This window comes from Lampris incognitus, chromosome 14 (genome assembly GCF_029633865.1).
Source record: "Lampris incognitus isolate fLamInc1 chromosome 14, fLamInc1.hap2, whole genome shotgun sequence".
Taxonomy (NCBI): Eukaryota; Metazoa; Chordata; class Actinopteri; order Lampriformes; family Lampridae; genus Lampris; species Lampris incognitus.
In genome coordinates this window covers 49,497,388-49,505,896 of record NC_079224.1, presented here as the reverse complement: position 1 = coordinate 49,505,896, position 8,509 = coordinate 49,497,388, and the positions used below count along the sequence as shown (strand labels likewise).

The window sequence follows — 8,509 nt, the reverse complement described above, 5'->3', positions numbered from 1 at the left end:
TACACCTCCACCATCTTTATTACACCTCCTCTGTCTTTATAACACCTCCATCTTTATTACACCTCCTCTGTCACTAATTTGGGACACTGCTGGCATAACACCATTAAAGCCCCAAACCTATGAAATATGTGAGTGAGCATGAAAACTAAGTGTTCTTCTCCTCTGACAGACCAGCGCTGCACTACAGGCAGACAGCTAGTCTGACTGGAACGCTGCATTGATGGAGCCACTTTCTGGAGGGGGGTGGCGGAGATGGGGGCAGCTTTTCCTCCTTGACTTGGTCAGCACACGGTGGAGGAGGCTGGGGGAGCCTTGAGGAGCCGGACCTCCTGTCGTGTAGGACGCGTCGTGTCCTAGCGTCTGGAGGATGCTGTTTTTCCTCACAGGTTTGGGGGTACTGGGTGCGCTGTGGGGCCAGAAAGCTGACGGTAATGTTCTGTTGCCCCTCCTCAGGTTTTCCTGCTATGCATTCAGCCACTTAGCTGGTCTCATTTTCATCTCACCTCACCAGATTAACCAAACTCATCTGGTCTCACCTTCCATCTCACCTCACCAAATTAACCAAACTTACCTGGTCTCACCTTCATCTCACCTCACCAAATTAATCAAACTCATCTGGTCTCACCTTCATCTCACCTCACCAAATTAACCAAACTTACCTGGTCTTACCTTCATCTCACCTCACCAAATTAACCAAACATACCTGGTCTCACCTTCATCTCACCTCACCAAATTAACCAAACTTACCTGGTCTCACCTTCATCTCACCTCACCAAATTAACCAAATTTACCTGGTCTCACCTTCATCTCACCTCACCAAATTAACCAAACTTAACTGGTCTCACCTTCATCTCACCTCACCAAATTAACCAAACATACCTGGTCTCACCTTCATCTCACCTCACCAAATTAACCAAACTTACCTGGTCTCACCTTCATCTCACCTCACCAAATTAACCAAACTTAACTGGTCTCACCTTCATCTCACCTCACCAAATTAACCCAATTTATCTGGTCTCACCTTCATCTCACCTCACCAAATTAACCAAACATACCTGGTCTCACCTTCATCTCACCTCACCAAATTAACCAAACTTACCTGGTCTCACCTTCATCTCACCTCACCAAATTAACCAAACTTACCTGGTCTCACCTTCATCTCACCTCACCAAATTAACCAAACTTAACTGGTCTCACCTTCATCTCACCTCACCAAATTAACCCAATTTATCTGGTCTCACCTTCATCTCACCTCACCAAATTAATCAAACTTGAGCTTTCAGAAGTCAAACTTTACATTTATAAAATGTCAAAGTGCTTGAGTAGAGTAAGTTGGCAAACATACTGGCCAAGTCAGTGGCCTCAAGTTCTTGGTCAGGAAGCTCTTCCTAAAGAAATAAGTAACCCAGCCATGAACACAAACCTCATATATTTTATATTTCCCATGTTGTAAATCATTTACACAGCATTCTAGTGCTTCACAACTCATTTAGAAATGGGACTGGTTGGCCGTGTGTGTTAAAATGTAGTTGAGGTGCATGTGGTGTAGTTACCCTGTTCGACCACAGGGGGCGTCTACAGTAGCCACTACCACAGGAACGGAACCTCTCCTTCTCGGATTAGGTGTGGCTTTAGCCGCCTCTCTGCCCTGCCAACACAGAATCAAACACACCCAGAGCTCAAATCCACATCACTCCATCACCATTCTGTTCTTCTCTGTCACATACCCGGTCCACATTAAGATGAGCTCTGGAAGCCATCGGCCCGCCCAAGTAGAGACCAAAAATGTAGGAGAACAGGCTTGTATTGTCTTTTAGGCTGCTAGTTTGAATTCTGACAACCACAGACTTAATATGGATGGGTGACCCACTCCAATCCCTCAACAACTGCTGCAGTGATGCCACAGAGCAAGGCTGTCCAGTCCTAAACTGCTGCCCAATGCTGCTCAGTGACCAGCAGTAAAACACTGTGGTTGTACTGGGAAGCTCCCTGGATGAATAAAGGTTGATGAGGGTGCTGAGCGGATGTGTTGTGGGGTGTACCTGGACACATGTGGTGACACATGCTGCAGGGAAGTAGCCCTCCTTGCCGTTCTGAAGGCGTCCGAACCACCAGGAGTGGTCCTCTTTGAACAGAACCTGGATCACATCTCCATGACTGAAGTCCAGTTCCTCTGGCCAGTGGGCACGGTAGTTAATGGCCGCCACAACCTGCAAAACAAGTTTAAATTCAAAATGCATTTTAAGAACATTAAAAAGGTTCTGATTATTTGAAAATGTTCTTTTGTCATTGAATCACTGACAACTTGGAGGTGTTTAGTGTAATGCAGCAGAGCTGAGGCTCAGTGTGGAGCTGAGGACTCATTCAGTCAGTCAATAAGAAGCAGTTTAGAGGTTCGCATGTGAGGGTTAACCTCCTCGCTTTACTCTGCTAATCTAATCTAATCTAATCTAATCTAATCTAATCTCCTCCATTGACAAACAGCAGCAGCATCCTACAGATGAGAATGCTAAAGATAAATAAATGTTGAACGGCTTAGAGGATTCTTCGTTAAAGTTATATAAAACCAACAGAAATCTTCCCAGTCCATCAGGCCAGAGGTCATTCAGGTTGTTCCGACAAAACTCAGAAACCATTCTCGCTTCCCAGGAAACTACATCAGCTTCAAAACTTTAATACAAATACATAAAAAAAACATTTAAAAAAAGTTTTAAAAGGTTTTGAAGAAGTGAGTCTGTTGTGCTTGGCTCTGTCTCTGCAGCTGCTGCCAGATGTGACACGAATCAGAATTAAATGTCAAGTTGTGAAGAAGCTAATTACTTACATGTCTGATTTTGGGATACTTTATTGATCCCTGTGGGGAAATTACGCTCAGCATTTAACCCATCCTAGCTGTGTAGCTAGGAGCAGTGGGCAGCTGCTGTGCACCACCCGGGGGCCAACTCCAGTTCATCTTGCCATGCCTTGCTCATGGGCACAGACAGGAGTATTAACCCTAACATGCATGTCTTTTGATGGTGGGGAAACCGGAGCACCTGCAGAAAACCCACTGCAGACACAGGGAGAACATGCAAACTCCACACAGAGGACCACCTGGGACGACCCCCAAGGTTGGACAACCCTGGGGTTCGAACCCAGGACCTTCTTGCCGTGAGGGGACAGCACTAACCACTGCGCCACCGTGCCGCCAAAAAAAATCATCAATTTGCTTGTTTGGCAGACACTTTTATCCAAAGCTGCTTACAGGAGAATCAGAATTTACAGGAGAGTCAGAATTTACAGGAGAGTCAGAACTGATAGCTGAGTCAGAACTCACAGGAGAATCAGAATTTACAGGAGAGTCAGAACTTACAGGAGAGTCAGAACTGAGCGGGTAAATCCAGGTGTCAACAGCAAACATCAGAGTGCTGCGTAGCAACCACACCATGCACAAGAATGCTCGTCAAGTGGAATTAGTCAGAGCTCGTAACAGGTAGATCACACGTGCACTCTTGTGATGTGATTTTTTATGGGTTTATTTTGTGATTTGATGAACCTGTTTGTTAAACGCTCTTGAGAAACTTTTTTAATTCGATTTATTTTTTAATATATCAAATCAAACTAGACTAACCCTCAAACTGAGACCTGACTGGACCCATCATGAACTAGACAGGACTCTTAATGGAGGAGATCAGACTGATTGTTTAATTGTTGGTACATCCAGTTTCTGTGCTCACCTGGAATCTGTTTTAAATAGCAGCTCCACCGCCTGTCTGGGCTGCAACGCTCTTAAGACGCTTAACAGGACAGGCAGGTCAAGTACACCAGCACCAAGCCCGTTCAGAGGGTTATGTCACTGTGACACACACACACACAGCTTCCAGCCGTGTGGTAACCCTGCCTCCATCCTTCACTCTTTCCTGCATCTCACTTCCTGCAAACTGACGTTGATGTTTTGCACTCTGTCTCGATGTGGGTGTGAAAAGTTTTACCGTCTAATCTCTTTTTCCTCCATCGTGTGTGAAAATGAAATAAAAAACATAATTATTTTTACTCTTACCAACTGAGACAACCTCAGTCCAGTCCGAACGCTCTTCTGAACTAAAACCACCCAGAGTGCTTTTGGTCATTTTTCTTGTCGTGTGCTGGGGAGAGGAAAGCCAGCCATCCCTGTTAAGTCATTTTGTGGGACAGCTGAGATTTCCACTCATCCATCCTGCACCTCTATCCTCTTTGGTCTTCCACTCAAGTGTCTTCATAAACTTCAGTTGGTCCAGAATTCAGCTGCCCGTATCAGTACCAGAACTCCTTCCATAGATCACATAACTCCTGTTCTTCAGCTACTCCATTGGCTCCCTGTTAAATATCGTATTGACTTCAAGATCCTGCTCCTCACCTTTAAGGCCCTTAATAACCCAGTTCCTTCATATCTTTCTGAACTCCTTCATATCCACATGCCCTCCCGCACTCTCACATCCTCTCCTGCTCTCCAACTCACTACACCATCAGCCCGCTTGACTACCATGGGGACTAGAACCTTCAGTCATTCTGCCCCCCACCTTGACTACCATGGGGACTAGAGCCTTCAGTCATTCTGCCCCCCCCACCTTGACTACCATGGGGACTAGAACCTTCAGTCATTCTGCCCCCCACCTTGACTACCATGGGGACTAGAGCCTTCAGTCATTCTGCCCCCCACCTTGACTACCATGGGGACTAGAGCCTTCAGTCATTCTGCCCCCCACCTTGACTACCATGGGGACTAGAGCCTTCAGTCATTCTGCCCCCCCCCACCTTGATTACCATGGGGACTAGAGCCTTCAGTCATTCTGCCCCCCCCCCGCCTTGATTACCATGGGGACTAGAGCCTTCAGTCATTCTGCCCCCCCCACCTTGATTACCATGGGGACTAGAGCCTTCAGTCATTCTGCCCCCCCCCACCTTGATTACCATGGGGACTAGAGCCTTCAGTCAATCTGCCCCCCGCCTTGACTACCATGGGGACTAGAGCCTTCAGTCATTCTGCCCCCCCCCCGCCTTGACTACCATGGGGACTAGAGCCTTCAGCCATTCTGCCCCCCCCCACCTTGATTACCATGGGGACTAGAGCCTTCAGTCATTCTGCCCCCCGCCTTGACTACCATGGGGACTAGAGCCTTCAGTCATTCTGCCCCCCCCCACCTTGACTACCATGGGGACTAGAGCCTTCAGTCATTCTGCCCCCCACCTTGACTACCATGGGGACTACAGCCTTCAGCCACTCTGCCCCCCACCTTGACTACCATGGGGTCTAGAGCCTTCAGTCGTTCTGCCCCCGCCTATGGAACTCTCTCCCACAAGAAATTCACAACACTGACTCTCTTTCAACCTTCAAATCCCATCTCAAAACGCACCTTTTCAAACTGGCATATTCAGTCTGATCCACGCTTCACTGAGTTTTGTGCAGATGATGATTTTATACTTAACTGGTGTGTTAACTTTTTATTGTCTACCCTGCTTTGTTTTGACTTTATACTGTCTGGTACAGTGCTGCTTGTTTTTTTACTGTGTTCTGTAAGGTGTCCTTGAGTGCACTGAAAGACGCCCACAAATAAAATGTACTATTATTATTATTATCCATTCTGGAGGATGGAGCGGCTTTAATTAGCTAACTGCTAACCATGTTGTGTGCCGGTTGATCTTACCGTCTCTCCTTCCACATGCGGCGTTCTCGTTCTTGATCTGCAAACTAGTTGGAAGAGGGGAAAAAACAATATGAGATGACAAAGGTACGTTATGTTTCATTTGAGTCGGGGGTTCTGTTCCCTCCGTAGGACACGAGATGTGGACAGCACTGTAGTATGGAGGGTAACATTCAGCTCAGTAAGGTCCTTATGATGCCACGAGTTAATACCCCAACTAAGCCCGGTGGGAATGGAGCCCTAAACCTGGATGGTGTCAGTGCCTTGCTCCATGGACCTTCAGTTGCTTTACATGTTGGTATCTACTCATCATCAGCAGCACTTCATTTATTTAACCAGACAAAGACTTCACCACTGCAAAACAACACACCACATCCATCAGTATAACAGAGCCCATCTCCTGTAAGAGCAACACCGCACTGGAAAACCAGCCCTCACTCTCTTACCATACTTGGTTGTGTTAGCGAGTAGTAAGTCGTACATTTTAAGTAGTCAGTCGTACATTTTAAGTAGTAAGTCATACATTTTAAGTAGTCAGTCGTACATTCTAAGTAGTAAGTCGTACATTTTAAGTAGTAAGTCGTACATTTTAAGTAGTAAGTCGTACATTTTAAGTAGTCAGTCGTACATTTTAAGTAGTAAGTCGTGCATTTTTACTAGTTAGTCATACTACTGCTTATTGTTTCAGTTGTTCCCTCAGTGAATGGGGTCATGGGACTTTAACACACAATGTGTGGCGTTAACAGGGATTAATGGAAAACATGAGGTCGATTTACTGTGTCGGTAAAAATAACTGGTGGACAAGAACTTGATTTTAATGTGCATTTTTGTTTTGATAGACCAGCATTTAACAAAAATTGCAAATGATTAAGAGAGAAGCTACATCTGAACCAACCCAGAGATGTTTAAGTGTCATTTTCAGACCGGGATGAACATCTTCAGATCAACACCGCCGGTGAATCAAACTGGTTTTCTTGCTGCTGTTCCTCCATTGATGCATAACATTACATGTTTGCTGGGTGTGTGTTGTTAGTACATGCAGTGGCTTTGAGTTTTGTGTTTGCGTTTTATGGATTGTCTTCCCACTGTAAGACGAGGTGGTCATAAATGTGACTGTCCCATGTCTGCATGAGGTTGTGATGTGAAGAGATTGTTTTGTGAGAGGTCCAGGCATGTGTGCCACTGCGGTACATGAAGCAAATCAAATGCAATCAAACGTACATGCACAACACTTGGTGTTGTTGGAGAGCCGTTTATTGCAGCCTGTCAACACACACAGTAACATGAACTGTAGCGCTGCTGCATAACAGCTTGTGTGTATAATGCCAGCAGGACACACAGCTGTGTTCATTCTGCTGCTCTCATATCATAATGGTCCAACCACAGTGTGTGTGTGTGTGTGTGTGTGTGTACTTACCCTGTGGAGAAAAGACTGTTGTGAAGACTTCAAACTCTTCATTGCTTTGCCTGTAGATCTGCTGCATCGTGCTCTGCTCTCTCACTCCACACACTCCTTATATAGACAGCTGTCACTAATCCTGAGCTTCTCCCTCTCGCTCTCTCTCTGTCTCTCTTTCTCAGTCTTTCTCTCTCTCTCTCTCTCTCTCTCTCTCTCTCTCTCTCTCTCTCGCTCTCTCTCTCTCTCTCTCTCTCTCTCTCTCTCGCTCTCTCTCTCTCTCGCTGTCTGTCAAATTCAAATGTGCTTTTATTAGCATGACAAATATACATGTGTATTGCAAAGCATTTTCACATAAAGGACAATAAGAATGCACGAATACAGAACACATATACATCAACACATGCAATAAAACAACTTACACAGCTACGTCATGGCAACAAGATCCTCTGTCTCTCTGTCTGTCTCTCTCTCTCGCTCTGCCTCTGTCTCTCTCTCTCTGTCTCTCATACATAGTACACCTCACTTCTTAACTCCCACATAACATTGTGGCATCCTGTGCATCATGTTCTTCATAAATTTTATGTCCATTATAATTCTGTTATCCTCTTTCAGTGTTGTGTTATGTAAATTGCGTGAACACAACATCCATTGCACGCTGTCCGTCTTGGGAGAGAGATCCTCCTCTGGTGCTCTCCCTGAGGTTTCTTCCTATTTTGTCTCCCTGTTTAAGGGTTTTTTTTAGGGAGTCTTTGCTTATCTGATGAGAGGGTCTAAGGACAGGATGTTGTGTTGCTGTTAAGCCCACTGAGGCAAATTTGTAATTTGTGATATTGGGCTATACAAATAAAATTGATTTGATTTGATTGTGGACACGTTCCCAGAAACAAATCTTGCTTTTCTATGTACTGGTGAAAGGTAGTCATCTGTCCGTCTCTGTCCATCTCTCTGTCCATCTCTGTCTGTCTCTGTCCATCTCTCTGTCCATCTCTGTCCCTGTCCATCTTTCTGTATGTCTGTCTGTGGTGTACATCCTCCTCCTCCAGACTCACGCTCCTCCAGAGAAGCTGCTGCCAGTGGTAAATGACAGGAGGTGCCGGGCAGCTCCCAGTGTTTGACAGTACAATGTTCTTCATGAGCAGTGTGACTGCAAAGCACTGAAAAAGAACTTAATAAACCTTACTTAACTCAATATTAAAATAAACTAAAAAGAACTCAATAAATCTTACTTAAATCAATATCAAAATAAACTAAAAAGAACTTAATAAACCTTACTTAACTCAATATTAAAATAAACTAAAAAGAACTTAATAAACCTTACTTAACTCAATATTAAAATAAACTAAAAAGAACTTAATAAAGTTTACTTAAATCAATATTAAAATAAACTAATAATAACTTAATAAACCTTACTTAAACCAATATCAGAATAAACTAATAAGAACTTAATGAA

At 44.7% G+C, this 8,509-nt stretch overlaps 1 long non-coding RNA gene across 1 annotated transcript; it reads right to left on the bottom strand.

Moving 5' to 3' along the window:
• Nucleotides 1-253: 253 nt before the first annotated feature.
• On the bottom strand, nucleotides 254-7,091 carry LOC130123354 (uncharacterized). Its single transcript, XR_008811315.1, has 5 exons — nucleotides 7,078-7,091; nucleotides 5,664-5,707; nucleotides 2,043-2,210; nucleotides 1,554-1,648; nucleotides 254-406 (listed from the first exon to the last, which is right to left on the bottom strand). It is a non-coding gene; the product is annotated as an uncharacterized LOC130123354 (long non-coding RNA).
• Nucleotides 7,092-8,509: the final 1,418 nt, after the last annotated feature.